Here is a 22729-nt window from a genome sequence, read left to right on the forward strand (position 1 = left end):
CCACTGGGAACGTCAGGCAAGTTGGGAGATGGTGTGGTTAGGGGCCGTTCCCAAGATCAGGCGACCTGGATGCTGGAGAGAAAAGGGTTTGGTAGAGCAGACGCCAACCACTCTGGGCCAGCAGGCACCAGCATGGGAAAGCAGTCTGAGGAACATGTCCTCTGGGTGCAAATAGCTGCAACCACCCAGCAAGGCAGAGCCCAGCTCCCCGATGTTCTTCAGCCCCAGCTCAGTACCAACCACACCAGAACAGGGTCAGCTCCTTCCACAACCACCCCTGTGCCTGGCTGCTATCCTCCCTCTAAACTATTCACCTTTTTGTCCTGTTCAAGCATCCTGGGAAATGTGAAGTTGACTGCACTTCACTCACCTTGGGAAGACCCAGAGGACTTCCATGTTTACCAGTGGGACTTTCTCAGCATAAAAAGATAAGCTTTGACCTAAGCTTATCTTTTCCAAGCTGGAAGAATTCCTGATGTGTTGTCTTGCATATTCGGTTAAAAAGAGAGTTGAAAAAGTTTATGTAACTGCATATTTAACATCTTGCTAAATTTTGCCATGCTTTTGCAACTTCTTTCCCTAAACAGAGCATTGCCAATGCTGAAAATACAGTCCCAGAAGAATTTACAGTAGAATATTCTGCTCTCAGCTTCTCTCCAGGCAGAAACTGGACTGAGGGAGGTGCATTTAACCCATACAAAGAATTTTAACATAAACAACATAAACAGCCAACCATCCTCCCACTGGTTGCTCAGAAACCTAGTCTCTGAATTATCCTTTATTTCAAGATTCATTATCTAACATATGAAAAATGCTCAACACTGCTCGCTTAGTTTAGGAAAAAGTTGCTGTGGAGTTCTTGTGAGTTCTGTGTTTTCTGGAAATGTAAGAATACTTTGCTTTCTCCCCCAATATTTATTGGCTCTTTGAATTCCATTACTAAATTTGAAGTAAGACATAAAAGCAAGGCTGCTCCAAGGTAACATTTCCACGCCTTTTTTCAACATCTGCATATTTTCCATGCTCTTAAATCTCTGCCTTTGCCCAGTAGAAACACAAAATCTTTCTCCTTTGAGGGTGTTTGGCTGAAGAGGTCTCTCAGGTCTCTCTCAGGAAGTTTCCTGCCTGATTAGGAACTGTGATTAAAAAAAACTAACAATCTCTTTAATTTCAGATTTCCCTCCAGATCCTACTTTCTGAGTTTCATTACTTTGATCACCTTTTTTGGACATTGCTTTTATCAGCTTTGTAAACTCTCTGGACCATTTGAACCTCCTGACTTTTAAAATCATCTCCATCTCAGTTCAGTCTCTGCATTTTTCTCTGCATTTTTTTCAACGTTTACCATTTGCAGGTGCTCTTACTTCTGACACTACTTTGTGCCATCGGCTGCTGGTGGCAGTGCTTTGTTATCTTCCAAAATAAAGCCCAGTGCAGGGGGGGGATGCAGGATGCCACAAAATGAGAACTGTAGCATCTGTGTGTGCAACCAACACCCACAGACCACGAGAGGACAAAAAATTAAAAAAAAAAAAAAAAAACAAACAAAAAAACCAGCCTTTTTCTTCCTTTGTAAAATTGTGTGACAGTAGGAGTTTATTTGTAAAGTTTTTGGTGGCTGTGCCTCTGCCTTTCCCTAGCTGGAGAAGGAAGGAGTGACAACCAGTGAGGGAGGCTTCTCTTCTCTCCTTCACTACAACATCTGATGACTTCAGTTCACAAACACAATTTTAGGGGAAAGAATGTTGCAGGCTGGGGAGTCTCAAATGCATCTTGCTTTGTGAGTGCTGCTAAAAATGGTGTTTTGGGTGCATCATCTCCAGGAATCTTAGTGTGTGACAGATTTTTCTGGAGTTGCTTTTAATGATGGATGAATTTCAGAAGAAATTAGCACATTCAGCTAAGAATGATGTTTTAGTCATTGCAATTGCAAGCACTGTTGCAAAAGAAAAGCATCAAGTAAGAAAATGCGTTTACAGATCCTGTTTAGCAGCAAGGCTCCTCCTTAGTTGCTCTGGTGCTTTATTTAGCTTGCAGAGGCAAGACTCAAACCTCTCCTTTCCTTTACAATTTCCAGGGTTACTTAGAGCCCCGGTGTTTTTCTGTTCTTTGCCTTTCTCTGTTAAAGGTGGAACTGCTCTGCCTCATTTCTTTGTTTCACTCTTAAAACCCCTTCCCATTTTTAGGGTTTCTTCCCATCGCTGACAGCTGGGAAGAGGGGGATTGGTCCCCTTACCTTGGGGGCTTCTCTGAATCTGCAATTCTATTTGATTTCTTAATTAGCACATTTCTGCCAGCCTGAGAGGGTCACAAAACTTTCAAAATCATCCTGATATTTTAAAACTCACTAGACATTGACAATACATATTTTAAACTCATGCCTCCCAGTTTGCCGTTAGCTTTACAGTGCCCACATATGACAAGCTAGTAATAAGGACTGTAGATAATAACTCAGTCACCACTGAGATGACTTTGAGAACATTTTTTCTAAATTACCTTCTTCACCATGGGAAAAACATTAAGCTGCTTTGGGGGGCTGGGTAATAACTCACAAATTGGCCTGTACATTGTCTGAAGAAGCCTTCAAGACAAAGTCAAGGCATACGAGGTAGGAACAGTCTGTCGACTCAGAAAAAAAGCAGAGCTCCGTTGGCTAGCAGGTAAAGCGGGAATAGTTTCATGCCATGGAAAATGAGGCCCTGACACCATTGCAGTACTGGAGTAAACTGCGCTGTCGATATACTAATAAAAAAAAAGGGAATATTGGCTGTGAGTACAAGGAGCATGCTGACCTCATGGAGTGCAACTCAGCTTGGCTGGGAGAGCTTGAAGGAATGATTAACTAAAACAAGAGAGTTTTATTAGACCTTTTCTAACATCATCTGAAAAGCCTGGGTGGGGAGGGGTGTGGATTTACATTTCTGGGAGGCACCCGTCCTCAGCAAGGATGGGCTCAGTCTCAGTCCGCCGTAGGTTTTGTACTTTTTTCTCTCATGTCCCACATTTTCGAAGAAGTTTTGATTACTGACATCATTTATTGTGCTTAGCACAACTCTTTTTCCTCTGAGGGATGAGTGAGAAATGATCTGAAGCCTGTGTTCAGGGATATAGACCACTAATATCTGATTATTGGTGTTCAAAACACAAGGCAAAGCTAAAGAGACACCAGATGGACAAGCTAAGAAGAAAAAATTGGGGATGATTCTGGTACTCAAGACAAAGTAGTAACTTGTGGATTAAAATTACTTGCTTGAGTTGTCTCCATGGGGTTCAGCACCCAAAGTATTACTATTCTACTCAGAGCTATAAATCCACTTGTAAAATGGCCTCAGGGCATTTTCACTGAGGAAAAAAAAAATATTGCCAATGAACTGGGGTGTTTGGAGGGGGCTGGACACAGACACCCTCCCAGATGCAGGGGTTTGAATTGCCCCATCGTTCTTCTTGTGGTTTTGAGTCATCAACATGTGGTAATGCAATTATCATATTAAGGATGGCCTCAGGCAGCTGAACTTTGCTTTCTGATGGCTGAGATGCAATCTCTGTCCTGCTGGTAGATGTTAGGCTGGCTTGTGTCATGCCAATTACAGCTATAACAAGTTTCAATAATGTTACAGCCCCAGATGTAATCACTAAGATCACCAAAGAGAATGACTTACAAGACTCACACACAGAAAGATCACTTAAGGCTGATGCTCCTAGTTTCGATTTAAAAAGCAAGGGCTGAGGTCTGTGAGCAATAGCATTTCCGTGGAGTTACTCATATCCCTAACTTCAGGCATGCACAGATTAGGGGCTGGCAAGACCCAGATCTCAGAAACAAAATACTGAAAAGAATACAAAAGAGAAGGAGGTACAAATATGATACTGATTTATGTCAAAATTAGAGATTTCTAGATCAGCATAGACATTTTTTGAGGACGTGGTGTTTTCCCATGAAAGTGAAATATAAGAGACAGCAAAATCAGTGCCAACTCTGAAGTATCCACAGTAAAGGACTCCCACTGAAAATTGTTTAAACTCAGAGCAAGAGAAAGAATGCAGCCATAAACTGTAACAAGTGGGAGTTTAACGATGTTTGAGAAATACTGCGTAAAATCCAGCTTCATGTCTTTTCTTTCAGTTATCTTCAGGCAGAACAAGTAGAGGAGGTTTTTACAGTGAATCTGTGCCTCTGTGTCATGTCCCCAGCCACCTCGCTTCTTCCCTTCTTCACCTGTATCTTCTGCAATAAAAGTTAGATGGAGAAATCAGAAGAAGTGGAAATTAAGAGCGAGACACGTATCTCAACAAGACAGCTCTATAAAAGGGAATTACTCAGCAGCATTGGGAATACATCAGAAAAAAACAAATCCAGGATTTACTGCTCTTGTCAGCTATTTTGGATGAATCAGATCCAAAACAAATCTGAGCTCTCGTGCCTGGAAGAAAGAGCAGTACTTAGTCATATACCTAGGGACAGTAATGCTTCGGTCTGGGATGTCAGTATGCCTTGACTACCTTCTTTTGCAATCAGTCTCTGCACCAGGTCTGCATATGCTAGAGAAACACGTTATTCTCAATTTTCTGTTTTTCAGAACCCATTCTGCAGGGTTGCTGACCCTGGCCGGCCACCTGGGTTCCTGCGGCAGCGGAGAGGCAGCCACGTGGCTCTGCAGGCACTGCCCTCCCCAACCACGAGGCCCTTATGATTCATGGACCATTTACTGTGGCCTTGATGATCACCAGTGAGCCACATCCTTGGGAACTGCTGCTGGGGGTGTCTGCAGTTTCATACTCACCAACACATCATCCAGGTGGGTGACTTGAATATAAGCAGTCATTATAAGCACATCGTCAGGTTCAGCCTTCGCGCCGTGCTGTAGAATAGCGATATTTCCATTTAAATACCAGGGAGGAAAGCAGTGTATCGAGCAGAGTACAGGATACAAGTCAATCTAGTTCAGCTCAATATTCTTATTTGAGAGTTATTGCAGGCTACGCAGAAAGCAAAATAGCCTACAGCTTTCAGTACTGTTCTGTTCCTAAATGATCCTGAAAGATTTTATTGATGTAAGCTACTCCCTCCATTTAGGCTGAGCTCTGAATTGCTTATGAACCCAGATGAGGTGTCATGGTATGCATTAGGCAATATCATGACATTTCGCAATTGCGCATGATTTGTGAAGATGGACTACTTGAACTGAACAACATGTGCCATCGTGGCTGCAAGCTGAAGTGTAGCTAGTGCTTTCTCTCTCCTTGCACACAGACCAAAACCCCATTTCTAACTTATTGTCTAGATTAAATGAAACAATAAATCCATGCACCCGTTTTAGGGAGTAAGAACATTTGCAGGACAAGTCAGCAAGGTAAGACTGGGAACTAGCACCAAGTCAAGGGGATTTCCAACTCTGGGAAACCCAGCCGACCATTGGTCTTGCACAACAGGTTTCCTACACAGGTAATATGTAGAGATGGTCACCTTCAGAGGGGAATTTAGCACCAGAACCTGCCTTAGGCATCCCAAATTACCCTCTGCAAGTACCATATTTCTCTGTCAATTAAACACAAAGAGTTTTAGTTCCGCTTAAGAAAAACAGGTCTTCTCTCCGGAGCCTTAGTTAGGAATTGAAACGCAGGCAGTTTGATCGTCCCTGAAGAGAACAGCAGGATCAGCAGAACAGCAGAAACATACATTAACATGCTGTGCCTGCTGCCAGGTCACTGGGGTAAAAGGTGACTTTTCAAGGTCAGAGACAGTTTATAGGTATTTTCTGGCTCCTCTGATTCAACTGAAGGGAAAGCAGGATCAGGAGAGGCTCCGGGCAAAAGGGGAAAGGAATTGAGTAGAGTGTGGGTGAAAAAACTTGCCCCACTCCTGGTTTATAGCTTCTGATCCTGGATCAGTGGCTTGGTGTATGTGAAAGCACCATTTTTCAAATCTGCTTTGTCATGAAAAGGCTGTTACGGGAAGCTGGGAGGAAAAAAGCCCCGCAGTGAGCGGAGCGCTGACTCCAGTCCAAAGATGGTCACACAGTCCCTCAGGTGCACGTGTACAAACGACCTTGCTCAAAACAGCGAGAGACAGTGGATGTGTGGCCGCCGGCGCTCGCTGCCTCCAGCTCCGCTCATCCCAGCCTCCTGTTAAACACTGTTTTGGAACAGTTGCCTAGATACCGCAAGAGGCTGGCTTCAACTTTGGGCAAGTTAATTTGACATTAAAACTTGACAATACCAAATGTATTCCAGGGTTGAGACACACTTGCAATGAAAACCACAACATTGGTAGACATCAGTATTAAATCTAACTCTAATGAACAAACCTTCTGTCAGAGATCTGGTCAAGACCCCCCTTTCCTTCTCCCCAGGCTCTCAAGGGTAGTTGCAGTAAGACCCACATGTGCAATTTCACGTGCCTTTGGCTTGCTGGAGCTAGGCTGAGTGCCGGCTCCATCCATTCCTGGTTTATCCAACTCCTTGATGGGGGTACAACTTTACACCTGTCAGTCCTCATAGTGATGAGGCCCTAGAGTTTAAAGGCCATGGCTGCAGATCTAATGATGCCTCAGCCCTAGTTCTTGCATGTTTTTAGGAAGCCAGCTGAGATGCAAGCTTTCTCGCCCATGGTTTATTTCCGCAAGGACTTACATTAATGAAGGCACCACTTTAGACAGACACCACTTCAGGACATTCTGACTTAATTACCTAAGCGGAAAAAAAAACAACAGCAAAAAAAATGGGATTGCATGAGGAAAACCATACACACACACACCCCCATCCCATTTGGAGTCTGCTTCTGTCCAAGTTGTCAGGGTCCCTTGAGTCTGCAGGTAGTGACCCTCTTGGTGTCAAGCAGGTAAAAATGGCTGAAGGACCAAGAATAAGACATTTTTTATTATTTTGTAGTTTTCAGGGTTGGCGGGTTTTTTTGACAAATGATCAACAACGATAAGCAGTCACAGACCCCAATTATCCTGGATAAAAGGTTGTTTATTTCTCATGGTTCTTTCTCTTGCATCCAGAAACACATAGTCTCCTTTAGAAACTAATGGGACCTGGTTACTGCATTGTTCTGAAATGCTTTTGTGACTGATAACTCAAAAATGCTTCTGTGATTTTTCCTTTGCTACTAATATATTGATGGCTTTGTGGGACTCTGCTGCAGCAGCGCTTTCTGCTGTAGTGTACTGACTTAATGCCCTTCTGGGGCTAGAACATACGGGCCGTCTGGGTCCCTATCAGAGCAGCCACATAATGCCTACGGGCTATTCCTTCCATGACTGGTTATGTCTATGATTTGATAGAAACACAGATTTGAGTAGATTTCACTTTCTGCGAGAGCATTCATTAAACAGAAGTTCACTGGACTGAGTCTTGTAGTCCTTAATCAAATAATATTCCCAAGAAGGACAAGGGAAGGGGGATCAGTGAAAATCAGACCACTCTCTCATTGCTTTCTTATTAATACATCTCGCTTCATTTGGAACGCAATAGATTGTCTCTCTCTCATCCCAACAGCTGAAAAACGGGGCCCTTATTTCCCTTGGGAGTAATCTGAAATGGTGTGACATGCCACTGAGAACAAATAACCTAGGAAAAGTGCTGTAGACATTTTAATGAGCTTTATCAGATAATGAAAAATATAATGTTTTCCTGTGCAGCCATGGGGGGAAACATGAATCCTGATCTTGACAGTGGCTCTGCAAGAGAATGAAGCCAAAACTGAGAAAGGATAAGGTTCTTCAGTGCCAGCTTTCACCCTTAAAAACCAGAATCTCTCTCTTATTTGGTCTGTATAAAAATTGTGTATGTCTACAGCTATTTCTGATGCTCTTCCTCTTAATATCTAACTGTAGAAGTTATGGATTTGAGCCATATTGACAGACTGAAGCAGCAAATGTATCACAAACATGGTATTTATTTTTGCTGCCATATACCTGATGAGAAAATCACTTTTAATGAAACCTTCTCCAAAAAGGTCTCCTAAAAAACAGTTGTAAAGAAAAAAAATCCCTTAGCTATTTAAACAAAAAGGCAATTTCTCTCTTAGGCATATTCAATTATCTTGATCAAAGGTATAAAGGACAGAAAGGGAGGTCTTAAACTGAAATTAAGATTATTTATTACTTGATATCTCTAAGCAAAGGGCAGATCATTAAATCAGCTGGAAGAAGGGTGGGTTGGATCTCAGGGGGTTGCCTTGTGGCTCTTCGCATTTCTGGAGACTCACTGGATCCAAGGAGGCTTCTCCCCCCCAGTTGCTAAGGCTTCCTCCGTGTGTTCATGCTTGCCCAGTTGTACTGCCTACTCTTGTTTCAGGCTACCTCCTGCGTCATTGTGAAATGTTGTGCAGTTTGTGAACTCCGGGGAAACCTTTGGGAGAAAAAGTAGGCAAAGCAAATTGATGAAGTTGTGTGGGTTAATTATCATCACATACAGAAAAAAGAAAGAAATGTACCCCCCACAAGAAAAAAAAAACAACACCAACCAACCCCAAACCCCCAGTGGTTTTTCCAGATGAAAAATATGTGGAAATGAAAATGTGCCATTTTATGTACACCTCACACAAGATGTGTCTCTTAGCCCCACTCTGCCCCTCTTATCATGAGAAAAAACACAAAGTAGTTACTGTAAAAAGAAGATAAATTACCTTAAATGGACAGCAGATTTCCCTGCTGGTAATTCCCAAGTGGAATAAAGCCAGGCAGTGTGGATAGTCATGAGGAAAGGGAAGGGAAGGGAAGCGAGGGGACGGGAAGGTCAAAATATTTTAAGTGGAAATTCTATACTTGCAATTCCTAAAAATAAATTGACCAAGCAATATGTATTTTATATATATATATTATACTGCTTCAACCAATTTTTTTTTTCTAAAAGCATATGACAGGGTGCACTCAGTAAGGTATCCAAAATCAATATGCTACAAGGGAAAATAAATGGAAGTTATAATTCCTTATCTAATATCGGAACAATGAACCTCAGGTAAATATAAAATAAACAGACCATTTATAAGTTATTATAAGATGATTTGGAAAGACAAAGTCATTGTTTATTAACTAGTAATAGTAAGGTCTGAATCTGTCAGGATACCTGCTGACAGATTTATTTCTGAGTGTAACTGGGAGAATATATTTTTAGAAAAGGGTAGTATATTTTTCTTGTAATATGAAAGTTCAGCAGGAAGAAATAACTCAGTCTTGCAAAAAATTCCTAGGGCAGTGCTGTAGTTTTATGAGCGCTAGATTTTACCAAGATTAGTGTTCAGCAAAAGTTAAAAAAAGAGAGGTCTGCTTTTTAAAGAAAGGAATTGCTTAAAAAAAAATTGCTATTCTATTAAAGTTCCTGCAATGAGACTAGCAAAACAGGAGGTCTGGAGACATACTGGAAGAGGGGTATTTTGTTCCCAAAGGAGAAAAGATTTTTAGCATCATTCAGACATTTGCATTCTTCTGTGAGGTTAAGATCTCTTATCTAAAATGTGTTTCAGTTTTGTGTGGTGCTTAGCAAATACAGAAAGGTCCAAACTCAAACTTTTAATCTAAAAATGTCTTTTTATAGTGAGGACATGAGATCCTGGCCCATGGATGCACAGTGGGGTTGAATGGCTGGTAGCTCCATGGTAGAGCCAGAGGGTGACTGTCTAACCAGCAGCGCATGGTCTACTCCGTCACAACATTCGTGCTGAGTGGAAGTAGCTGGAGAAACCTGGTAGGAATATGGCAGCCCTCGCCCAACCGAGGAATTAAATTCAAAATTTGACAGCCAAACATCTCATCCTTAAATTTAACAAAGAGAACTAATGCAGCCCATAGTAAACAAATACAGTGTGGTTTGGAATTGGTCTCCCACCTCCAAAAATTACTGAGAATATTAGGGGTTTGAATAAACAAATTTCTTCACAAAAAACATAGGTGGCCACTGTGGAAAATGTTCATGCCATTAAATAAACAACAAAAAACACATTTTGACCATAAATATTTTCTATTTTGAAATATTGTTACAATTTTCCATTAGTTGCAGGAGCTGAAATTCAGCTGTTTTCCATCCAGGCTCCTCTGTGGTCTGGACTTCTTCATTACAGGACATCACCCTGAATGCACCAGAGAGCTCAGTGAAGGGAGAGGTACCGCACTGTGTGAGATGGGATGTGGCTCGACACTCTGCCACGGGAGGAATGGGATGGGGATCCTGCTCTGTTTAGTGGGCATTAAGCAGAGGCAATTCAGAATTTATGATCTGTCTGAAAAGATTTTGATTGACTAGTAAAGTTTTTGAAACACTCTAAAGATCTCTTTAACAGCATTGGCTGATACAACCTGGAAACAGAATTGCTTTGCTGGGATAGCAGGCGGCTGAAGAGACCATGCAGCCTTGGGATTTAGGGGCAGGATGGGGGAGCACATCTGGAAAAGCACCATAACTAACTTTCAACTTCTGTAACAGTATGCATCTTGAAACAGAGCTAAGAGTGTGGTCCAGCAGGCAGGAAAGCTGGGAGACTTGGGATATCACGACCTTGTGTTGCTATTTGCAACAATGGTTACACATGTTGTAAGATGCTTGAAAGCTAGCAATAATCAGGTATACGTGCTATTTTCTTACATTGTTGGATGCTTATTTTCTATTTCAGACAGGCAGAGAACAGGTGGAGGCAGCTGGGATTAGGCATGGCGTTACAATATTTTTCATGTTTATGTTATAAAGGAATTTTTCAAACTGAGCTTTAGCAAGAGGAACCATGCTTTAATCCTAAAAAGAAAGAACAAAAGTGTGGTTTGAATGTTTCTATATTTTCGAGTAACAAACATTTTTATTGAAATGAAGACATTAAACTAGGAGGGAGAAAAGGCCTGAGTATAGATCTAGATATAGATAAGTATTGCATAATCCTCCTCTACATGGCTTAGGCACTGTCATGTATCTCTTACCCACCTGTAACATAAATCCCATGAACCTAAAGCAATCCCAAAATAAATTTACTTCTCAGGATAATGTCAAGTATATTTCTTTTAGGTTATAGTTTGAATGGCTTTTATTACTACTCAGTGGAAAATCCTATGGATTTGAAACATCATCTTTGCCTTTAAAAAACCGCACACATGCTCTAGTAAAAACCTCAATGTATCTGCCCAATGACATGAGATAACCAATTGCACTAAGGTCACTGATGTTGCAGAAAAGCTTACTCGTTCCTGTTCCTTTTCCCTTTGTCTCCTCATTACCCATCTTCTGCTATGTTAGATTTTGACCTTCAAGCAGTGAATCCGTATTTCGGTTCTTTGACAGCAAATTTTCTCCTTGTGTAGAGTTCATAGTTACCTGAGGTTTCTGCTCAGCCTCTGAAATTCAAAAGGCTATATGTGTTGGAGAAAGGCCAATTCAAACATAATCTTTGACTCAGTTTGATTCAGGAGCTGCAAATTTACTACAAATTATATTGATACTCCTAAAAACTTTTTTTTGTTGTTTTTTGGTGAAAAATTCTCACCAAATGTCATACTTTATGCTGCTTGCCTATATATGGATGATCTGCCTACTTGTCCTCATTATGGAAATGTTTGAGTTTTTATCACAAGCAAACCATATCTCTCACCTCCAGACAGAACTGGGAGGAAGAGGAAGGGGTTGTCTGCCAAAGGGACTGCTGGTTGCACTTAGTTGTTGGAAAGGTAGAAAGAAAAGAGAAGAAGAGAATGGAGCAGAAGCAGAATAAAGTGAAGGGAAATAAATAGAAGAGAATGAAAAGATCCATCCCCAGTGCTGCAGCTCTATAACCTGACTTAAGCATCAGCCTTCAGAGTGGCATTTGAGGATTATTCATCCCTACTGAGAGCTGGGAGGATGATAAAACAATAGGAAAATAACAAGCAGACGCTCGCCAGAGAAATTTTTTCCATTTGTAGTGAGGTTAGAAACAAATAATCAAAACAAGATCCAGTGCAACTTTTGCTTTTTCCACAAAGTTTTTCCTGCCAAAAGACTTAATGTCACATGGATCTGGCAAAGCTGTGGGCTGGGAGCAGCCACCGGGCTGCCGTGATGGCTCCCACCAGAGGAGACCCATGCTGTGAGTGCACAGGGGCTGCAGCACAGTGTCTTCTCCTGCGCTTTCTGTGGCTCCCCACCACTGCCATCACCTTCCCTGTCTATTGCGAGACCTTGCTGTCACCACCTGCCACTGCTGTCCAGGTCCCCAGATCTCGGACCTAGGCTGCAGTCAGTCCTACACCGACCCACCGAGAGTCAGTCCACCCAAAGCAGCTCCCTAAACACCTCCATAAGGGACATTAAGGAACACTACAAGGGTTACGAACCCTTAAGCTAGCACAAGACGCAGACAGATCTAGGGAAAAGATGAAATGCCTACACATCATTCTCTACTCCCTGGAGCATAGCAGCTGCCCTGTCTACCTGCCACAACCTCCCAGTCCTCCAGAATGGAGATGGCGTGTTCCTAACAGATAAGAGTTATCCCTATGGCTTTGGCATAACTGCCAGATTAAAGAACATATCTTTATTTGTAAGAAAACATAGAGAAAGTAACCCTTAAAACCATGGTGTTTAGATTGTAAAATCACTTGTATATGTCACAAGGCAAACACCTCAGAGCAAAGGCATGATCCTGATTGCAGATCAAAAAACAAGCAGACCACAGTTTAACTCTGGGCATCTTACAAGCTGCAAAGCACATCGTGCTTCATTGTGTAGGCGGCAAAATTTTGCAAAAGGCATAAGCTGGACAATCCGAATCTGGAAGTGATCATATAGTGGATCACGGTATTTAACCACAAGAAGAACACAGCTATGGCTTAGGCTGTGGAAAGCAATCACTCCATGACAGTGGTGCTTGGACACCACAGCATACACAACTGCAGCCCTGATCCTGCAGTGTTGTAAGTGTAACCCGGGTGTCCCCAAGCTGTGGATTTCCACAATTCAGTTGCACTCTCAGAGGTAAGTAGAGAGAGAGAAGCAGAGAGCAAAGTTACATGGTCTCTATCAGAGGCTGGAGACACCTTCATCAGCAACAATATGGTGAAAAAGCTCATTATCATAATCAAAAGTACATTTGAAGTTGGATTTTTGTTTTAACAGGTGAGGTTAACATTAACACTTCTGACAGATGGCTCCCCAAGTACAGAGATGAAGCCGTCGCTGTTGCTCCGCGGCTGCTGACTAGAGATTCATCTGCTACCGAACACAAATACCAAACTGGTCTATCAATGATTTTATCATACCATAAGCCAGTAGTACACTGAACAGCAGAGCTATAACCTTAATCCAACACCCAGAGGTGACAAACCACACATCAACACTGACAACCTGTACATACGGCAAGTAAGGTGTTATGTAGCACAACTCTGAGAACAAATAAAACATTGTGACCAGCAGACCAGTGACAATTAAAGTAATGTAACAAATGCTTATAACAACTTTGTTTTAACACGCTCTGGTCACATCTGTCATTATCTCAACCCTTCGTGCCTCACATTGGGCACCAAAAAGGACTGTTGTGGCTTAACCCCAGCTGGTAATGGAGCACCAGGCAGCCGCTCGCTCCCTCTTCCTCACCCCCAAGGGGAGAGGGAGGAGAATGGGAAAAAAACAAACTCATGGGCTGAGATGAAGGCAGTTTAATAGGATGACAAAGGAAGAGAATAATAATAGTAATAACAGTAATAATAAAACAAGTGATGCACAAATGCAATTGTTCACCACATGCAGAAAAACCCCTGCAACCCAATGCACAGTCTATTTCTGAGCAGTGAATCTGCCTCCTGCCTCGCTTCCCCAGTTCTATAGGGAGCATGACGCTCTATGGCAGGGGATGTCCCTTTGGCCAGTCTGGGTCAGCTGTCCTGGCTGTGCTCTCCCAGCTTCCTGGGCACCTGGCAGACTGTGGGAAACTGAAAAGTCCTTGACTTAGCATAGATACTACAACTACCTAGCAACAACTGAAAACATCAGCGTGTTATCAACACTATTCTCACACGAAATCCAAAACACAGCACTATACTAGCTACTAGAAAGAAAATTAACTCTATCTATCATCTCAGCCAAAACCAGGACATCAGGCTAGGTAAGCTCAGGTGCTCAAAAGCTTTTGTAAATTAAATTAAACAATTGCAAATGTGGTTCAATGTCCTGTTTCACATCATGTGAACATGTTTGCAGTGTTGCAAATTACTAATCTAGTTGCTCAATTACTAATCTAGAAAAAAGCAGAGATAATCCTTCAAAAAGTACATGCGTATATAATGCATTTATCTTGATGTAGGTGCCCATGGAATACTCTGCAGTATAAAATTACTACGAGTAATCTTCATATTTACAGCTCTCTTAGTCTTATTAATGCCCGTATTGAACACAAATATGAACAACTAGCTTTCAGAAGACTTTCCCACCAGGTTTGATTGATTGCTCTTGTCATTGCACTTCAAGAGGTGGAACTGAGCTTACTTAACAACTTTGATAAGCAAGATTTCACACTGAAAGTTTTTCTTTTTTATAACTGGTATGAACTCAGAGAGACAACAAAGATATTAATAAAAATATGCAACATAATCCACACAGCATTCTTTCTTTTCTGGTCTCCTACACGAGAGCATGGTATGTTTCCAGCCTAGGAGTTTCTGTAAATCAGATGATCCTTGTAACTCCAAGCAATCCTTTTGCTTAAATTGTTGTCAATGTGATCTGCAAGGTGTGGGATGGAAAGCAGAAATGTTGCTGTACTGTATTTGCACTGCACTCCAAATTGAGAGAGAATGGAAAAATTAAGAGCAGACTGGAAAAATAAAATCCCTGTTTCTAAACAATAAGAGCTGTGAGATATCTACTGGTTTGGCTAATATTTTTTCCATGTTAAAAAAAGCCTATTTGTTTTAAGGTGTATTTATAGAAGGCATTCTCTTATTTTGCATTTTACTATGCCTCTAATGTATTCACTCCTGTGGCTATAGGCAGGGAGGAGCAGCAATTCAGAGGGGGATTTGTGCTGAAGGGTGTTGGGTAGGTGACCAGCTCGCTTCCCACACGGACCTCTGAGCCATGGCAGGGTTGGAGACAGGCTATGCACGGGTGTCTCCAGCTGTTCTGTCCTGCCACCACAGACCGCTTCTCCCCAGAAATCTGTACATTAAAGCCTGAGCTTTCATTGAGCAGGAATAGCCCCCAGCTATAGATTGAGACAGTCTCTTGACTTTGTGAAATGTCACATATTCGTTGCCTCAAAAATTTGCACCAACAGATGGAAAATGTGGGAAATCTTCCTAACCTAATGAGCCCTGTCTTACTTCTTGTCCAGGAAAGCTGGCTATTTCCTCACAGGGAGAACTGAGGGTATAACACTCCAGTTATAAAAGACCATTTTTTTCCATCTTCAGAATTATTGAACTCCCATGAGGCCTTGGGATGTTTTCATAATTATTTCCAGTTTCTAACATTTCTTGTAAATACAGACTCCTCAGCCCCACTGATATGAATAGACTAAACAGGGCTTGAACACTGATACAAGTGGCGCACATCTGTTCCCCCTGCCCAGCTTGGCTGCCTGGCGCGATTTTGGCCCTGGTCATCAGATCCCCTCATGGGCAATGCCTGGGTACCTTCGGGGGACTATTCCTGGGATAACACGCATGGATAACATTGCTCCGCTCAAGGGGGACAGCTGAGCTGCGAGGGCTTTGGCCATGCCTGCCATGATGTGCAGCCTGCCCTCGGGCTGGAAGGGCAATGCCTGGAGATTTTTGTTTATCAGCGCAGACACAGCCCATTGAGCCCAGCATGGTGCCCAGTGATGAAATTATCTTTTACGGGCTTTGTGATTCCAGTTCAAAATGCTCAAAAAAACCTCTGAGGGCTGTGCTGCCGCCTGGCAGTATGTTGAGTGTTTTTACGGCGCGTAATAAAGGGTAGATGTTGCATGTCCTGGGCTGCGCAGGAGAGCAAGTGAGGCTGCTTGAGCGTGGAAAGGCTGCCAGGACACTGCCAGAGGGCTGTGCAAGGAGATGCAGCCAAACTGGGTAAGCATCATCCTTCCTGGCTACTGGGAGGGGTCTCAGGAGGGAGGAGAGACCTCCGGACCCAGGTGCATTCTGTTGGAAGTGTAGATGCCATCCTAAAGTGCAAGTGGTGATACTGCTGACTGGTATTAGTAATGTTATTTAATCCATTGATTAGGATATTCGATGAAAATGATGAATTCATACTGATTAATTGAATGCTCTCTATAAAACTGCCTATTTGCACAGCTTCTCACAAGCTGTCTTCCACATCTTCATTTAAAGACAAAAAAACCTCATTACCCTTGTGTGGTAGGAACTGGGTTTTGATAAAAATGTCTGTGTGACACAAATATCTTTTGATTATACTATAAAAACTAGCCAAAAGACCCAGAGAGAGCTAGATGGTTGGGTAAAGGGGTTTCAAAGAAAGGGGAAGCAATCTGAAAACAAAGAAACCAGGGAAAAACTGAGAAACTAAGGCAAATCTGCTCTGCACAAAGCTGACCATCTGGAACACGTTACTGAAGAAGAGATGTGGGATCACATAGATTTTTTTCTGGAAAAGGAGGGGCTTGAGGGGCATGGAAAAAACCCAACATGGTTGAATTAAGAGCCAGCCACAAACACTGCGCCAGATGGCTTTTTCTCTTCTTATAATGATGTATGGTCTCATCTTTCTATATCTCTGCTACTCGCTTTACCACAGGAGAAGTACATGGAGCAAGATGTTAAGGAGGAAGCAGAGGGACCTAGCTAAGATGAAAAGAACTTTACTTCTCTTGTATGGCTCCCTGTGCTATAAACTGAAATTCAAAGCAGGGATGTTTCTCTTATGCAATACTACATCTGTTGCTGTTCTAAAGTCTTTGGGCACAGAAACTCTTTCCAGACAGTGCAATCATTTGGGTGTTTTGACAAGTTTCCAGCTGTAAGCCATATATTTGTTTTATAGCAAATTTTAGGTTAGTTCCTAGAATTTAAAACATACTCAATCTGCTTTTGTTTTACAATCTGTAAACACTTTTAGAGCTCTATTCTTTATTCAATGATAGATAGGCACAACACAGCTGTTCTCCAGTGGCCTGTATTTTCAGCATAACCTTACTCTTTCCTGTACTCACTGTTCAGAGTTTCAAATATGCTAGAAGAACATGGGCCAAAACATCAGCAGGCCAAAAGTGCTCTGAAATAAACAAAGAAGGTGAATGATTTTTAATTCATATCTGCAGAACAGTGCCACTGACCCTCTCTCACAGTACCCAGGGCCATAGGGGATGGCTTGGGTACGGCTTGTACAGGAATATGTTTCCATGGCTCAGCAGAAGATACTCAAGGTAGAGTGAGGGGTACAAACAAAACAGGCATGTCAACACAGAGCCTGTTGGACAACTGCACATAGTTTTTCAGAAAGGCCAATTATCACAGGTCAAGTGGTGCATCAACGTGATTATAACCGCTCCTGGTAGCCAAGGCAGCTCATTCAGAGCTGGTGTCTCAGCATGGCACTGCCCTCTATCACACGATCCCACCGTCAGAAGAGCCGAGGGGAGCAGGAGCCCTGGGCAGCACAGGGATTGTATGAAAAGCATCAGTGTAATTGCCCAGCTGAAGTTAAATTTTGCTGCCTGCGCAGGCATGTCAGAGGGCCAGATCGGTACCTCTGTTTAATGATGCCCTCTGCTGCGCCCTCAACTCTTGTTCAGCAGAGTACATTATGACCTTCCCACCAGCAATAAAAAAGCCGCTTTCTACTTTGACTTCAGTTTATACTTCACATGCTGTGATAAAACGATCTCCCAGCACCAAGGAATGCAATGTACCATTATAAAGAACACCACAGGCCCCCAGAATTAGGCTGACACCAAAGCTACATTACAAATCCTTGCATATAATGTTCCTTTTAGAGATACTATGCTGACAAACTGTAATTCTCCTCTTTGGATGTGCCCGGCTCACGTTCCCTTCTGTAAACACTGCACATTCGCAAATCAACCCCACGCTCCAGCAGGATAAGCAAGAGCAACGAGTCCAAATTCACCTTCTGACAGGTCGGTGCAAACACAGCAAATTCTTTCCTTGGTGCCAAGTCGTTCTTCAAGGAAAAGAATTAGTTTCCAGAAAGTCTTCCCCCCTTACTTACAAAGCTGTAAGTCGGGAAATCCTGTCAGCAGCTGGTTTGACAAGCATTTCTTTCTTATATACTCACATTAATAACTCGATCCTTCTCAGAAACTACTTGGCTGTTCCAAACAAACTGCCCACATGCACGGGGACAGCTCTGCTGATCCTGGCCAGGACCTTTCCCTCCTTCTTCTCAGAAATCCTGAATTCCTGCCCCTAGACATAAATCAGGTGGCTCAGCCTTTTGTGGGCTTCAGTTGGGAAAAAAAAGTGGTGAGATATACACCATGTCAGGCCCTTCCCCTTTTGCTGTCAACTTTTCTTACCCTTTTGACACCTTCCAGTTAACTCCTTCTTTGGGACATAAGGTGCTGGGAACAGACACCCCGTTAGCTCTTTTGCAGCTGGAAAACTACCTGTTACCAGAGCAGTACCGGGAGGAGGGGGTGGTGGGGAGCAGAGTAGCAGGAAACTGCACGGGAGCACCATGCTTTAATTTTTATTATTATTGTTGTTGTCATTATGGTGGACAAAGAGACCACTGATGTATAAATGCAGAACACAAAATGGTCACTTCCCCCGCTTGCACTGTAAATATATGTATTCAGCACAAATGGACTCTGAACAGGAGGTGATAAGTAGGGAAATAGTCACTCAGGGGGAGGTGCTGTGAGTGAGGATCTAGTTTATGCTGGAAGAGAAAGCAAGCAGACTGCACAAGAGAGTCCTACATGGTCAGACAATGGCAGCATTGTGGACAGGCATAAGACTGCATTTGTTAAAAGACAGAGAGATGATTTTGCAAGCAGATTTTGGTGCTAGAAGCAAGAGAGTTGTAACCTTCTTGATCCCAGCTGTGGTCTGGGAAAAAAGAGCTATTTACATCCTTCACAAATAAACAGGGCTGCATCAAAGAAAATACTGGACCTACCACCAGTTTCTTCTCCTAACCTTCAAGACCCCAAATTTTAGCTCAACAGGGTGACCTTATTCTTCCAAGTAATCCTAGAAAAACTAAAGTAAAGAATGGCTTTGTATCAAGACATGTCTTAGTAAGTTATAAGAACTGTAGGCATTATTAGGCTGCTCAAGGCAAGCTGGGATTTATAAAATAGCTTCCCACAGGCACTGATCCAAGGCTTGTTGAAGTTAATGGGAGTCCTTCCTCTGACCTCAGTGGGATTAGGAGGAGGCCTCCCACCCATCCCACCACGGCTCCTATACAACTGACAAGAAGTTTAAAGGATCCACCCTGCACAGATGGTCAACTTGCACCACGGAGGAGGTTCCATCAGGAGCACCCTTCAAAGGCCTGCAGACAAGGACTGAAGTATTAGATGTGTGGCATATGTAAATACAGAAGGCCACTTACTGAAATAGAAAATCTCAGAAGAGAAGGGTTTTTTATGCATCTCACAGGATATTTCTAGCACTCCAAGAGTTAAAGAGCTTCTATAAATGTGCATGAAACTCACTTTGACTCCTTGACAAAGGGCTCACCCTTGCAGAAAAATCAGAAACTAAAGAAGTTGCCACTTACTGCACTTTTCTCTGTATGTTGCATCCAAGACACTCGCACTAATAAAAGATGACTTCTCTCACGTCTCCTCCTCCTTCTCCTCCTCCCTGCAGAATACCCCTCAGCTGCATGGAAATTTTTGCAAACTTTGGCGCTGTCTGCACTCTAGCAAGTCATGCTGGCAAAAACAACCAGGCAGAATTAATGAGAGGAGTTAGCTTGCAAAACAGTACAGTCTATCAGCAGCAACCAAGGAAGAACAGCCATCCGGATAGCCCTGCACACAAGATTAATTGAGAAAAATAAAACTGATATGCTGGTGAAGCAGTTTATAGTGAAGTGTTTAACTCTTATCATCGTAATAGTCCAATTTGGAAATGAACTGGGAAAAGATACAACAATCATGGTAGCAAGGAATTCTTCTAGACCAGAGGACTCTTGTACCAACTAATAAAGAACAAGAGCTTGAGTAGAAGGACATAGGACTGTGCTCCGTTCTCTGGAATTGCAACATCTTCCAGTACATACTTAGAAAAATGCATAAATTCTGTAAATTTTCTTAAAGAAGATCAAGAAAAGCCATACATTACTGCCTTAGGTTGGCAGCACAAGTACTGGAGCAAAAGGATCCGGCAGTTCACTCCACAGCACTGGCAATGACCACAGCAGAGAACATGGTGAAGGCAGTCTGACCTTTCTAAACAGTTTCAACTCACCTTTTTAAAAATGCAAAGCATTGTTGTATGTCATGCGTGTGACCACTTTAGGAATGTGGATAGAAGAAATTCTGATTTAAGAACCCGTGTTGGGCAATGGCTGATGACATTCCTCTGGGCAGACAGCGTGTACCCACTGCCCGATAGAGACACCCCCAGAGCTAACTTGGGGTTGTTGCTTCCCTTTTAGCAGCTGTGGGTGGGAAGTGGCAGTCTACTTCTAGCATGCACTTCCACGGCAGGGGAAGAGTCCTCCCTGTCTTGTTTTGTCTAAATCGCTGTGTTGCACCTGAGTAAGAAATCAGAAAGTGATACCAAACATTTCACTTCAGTTGCTCACTTACATACCTACTAGCCAGAAAATTGCCATGCCTGAATGAGAGCCATGTGTTTGTTTGTTTGTTTGTTTTACTAAGTAACAAAGACAACTTTGCTTTCTGAGGAGTGTATTTGTATATAGTTATCTTTTCCATGAGTACACCAGCTAAAGTTTGCATGGAAAAACAGACAAAGGGATGTCATTAAATTGGGTCCCAAGAACCTTTCAAATGATTCACAGTGGTTGTGTCCTAATTAAAATTTAATGTGAAACCAAACATGCTTGCAATTTGTTAGGATAATATTGGGTATTTACGAATTTTGTCAATCTGTCCTGTATGTGAAAAAATGAAGCATATGCAGTTGAAGTTTAAGATCCTAATCATGCAGTGTCAGCTGCTTGAATTGAATTAGCTTTATAGAGAATGATACAAGCACTCGATTTTACAAATCATTACTTACAGTAGCTTGTCAACTCATTGGAAAAAAATCTATTTGAGAATTTCACCATGCCCCCATTACTGGAACAGGTAAGCATCTAATGTACAAAACCATCAACCCTGAGTAAGTTGTAATGCTGCTTTGGGTCCTGCTTCACCTGCATCTCAGTGCACATTTTCAAATTTATGCAAGGAAAAGAAGCAGAAAGAGTTATTTCTTTTTAATGTAATGCATTTTTCTTTCTATTTTAACATGAGGATGGACTAACTGGAGGCCATTAAAAAGCTAGAGATAGGTGATGGGCCATGAGGATTGCTGGAGAATCTGAGTCATTGCATCCCTGGTACGAAACCATTGGCTTCACTTGTATTTAACCCAGTAAGATGTTTAGAACAGCTGTAGACTGTGTCTAAACCCAACAGCTTATAATAGATAACCTATGGAAAAAAAAAAAAAAAAAAACCCACATACAAATACTAACAGAAACATCCAAATCCCTAGGAAACCAGTAAGGAAATTTGGCAATACTGAACTTGTTGAGTAGAACACAAGATTCCCTGTTATAAATTGGATGTCCATACACCATGTGGGATGGAGTCTGGCATCTCTGAGTAGGGAGTTTCTGGATATTTCTTCAGAGATGTCTGACCGCTTCCCACAAAATGTATGGACATCTGACTTTTTATTAATAAAAACCAAGGTGGAGGAAGGAGGCTGCAATTCTGAGGATCTGAGGGGATTAATTCAGGGCTGCAGGTAGGTGTTTGCACCCCTGGGGGGACCCAAAGCCAGGAATCCTTCAGAGAAAAGGTACCTATATCATTTATTTCAGAGAATGGAGCAAGATTCACTGTTTTCTTTTGAAGTGGCACTCACTTTTTTCCTGTTTGAGTTGTAATGAGTACTCCTTTGGGAAGCAAGAGACCAGAGCTCAAAACATCTGCCAGCTCCCAGGAAACTGCAATTACTGCTAAAGCAGGGGAGGGGAGGAGAGACAGAGACACAAACCCTCTTTCTGCCAAAACTGCATCCTATTTCAGGGTCGGATGGGAGAGATGTGGGACCTGAGAGAGAAAGGGACTGAGAAAACGTACTGGTTTTGGTAAGGGCATTAGGCAAGGATGAGGGAACACCGTGGCTCCATCTTGTGAGATTAGGACTGTTGTTTATATTAGGCAGTCACAGATAAGAGGCAGAAACAGCCCTGCAGCAGTGAGAAGGCAGCAGCCCTGACTGCGCTTTGTTCTGTCGAGTCCTTTGCCACGAACATGTATAGTCGACGTCTTCTGGACTGGTTGCCTCGGTGAACTCGGCACCACTCCAGCTAATTCCCCTAATCTGACCTGGCTGTGAGGAAAACCCTGTACCTGCTGTCCTGGGCTGAGAATATCTCAGCAGGCAGCATAAGAGCTCAAGGGAAATGTCTAGGAAGAGTAAGTACTAAATTACTTCTGGACTAGATACCTCCAGCCTGTCTAAATTCATTTCTGAATATAGCCCTCAAGGACAAATCTCGTTCCAATTTCAAGTAATGACAAACCTCCCGTGCGCTCCAGAGGGCTGTGGAAGGGACGGTATCAGTTGTCCAACCCTGGCTGAGGAAACAGCTGGGCTGTATTGCATTA

General features: G+C 42.5%; 2 long non-coding RNA genes across 3 annotated transcripts; one reads left to right on the forward strand and one right to left on the reverse strand.

The window, feature by feature from the left end:
• The first annotated feature begins 914 nt into the window (after positions 1-914).
• Positions 915-11083, forward strand: LOC142600331 (uncharacterized). Of its 2 annotated transcripts, none has more exons than XR_012833762.1 (3): positions 915-979; positions 4578-4796; positions 9997-11083. It is a non-coding gene; the product is annotated as an uncharacterized LOC142600331 (long non-coding RNA). The 2 variants fall into 2 exon arrangements; XR_012833761.1 differs by lacking the exon at positions 915-979 and adding an exon at positions 4430-4481.
• LOC142600332 (uncharacterized) lies at positions 1409-6802 on the reverse strand. The gene is made up of 3 exons (XR_012833763.1): positions 6631-6802; positions 4782-4859; positions 1409-4225 (listed from the first exon to the last, which is right to left on the reverse strand). It is a non-coding gene; the product is annotated as an uncharacterized LOC142600332 (long non-coding RNA).
• Positions 11084-22729: the final 11646 nt, after the last annotated feature.

The sequence above is a fragment of the Balearica regulorum genome, chromosome 2 (genome assembly GCF_011004875.1).
Source record: "Balearica regulorum gibbericeps isolate bBalReg1 chromosome 2, bBalReg1.pri, whole genome shotgun sequence".
Taxonomy (NCBI): Eukaryota; Metazoa; Chordata; class Aves; order Gruiformes; family Gruidae; genus Balearica; species Balearica regulorum.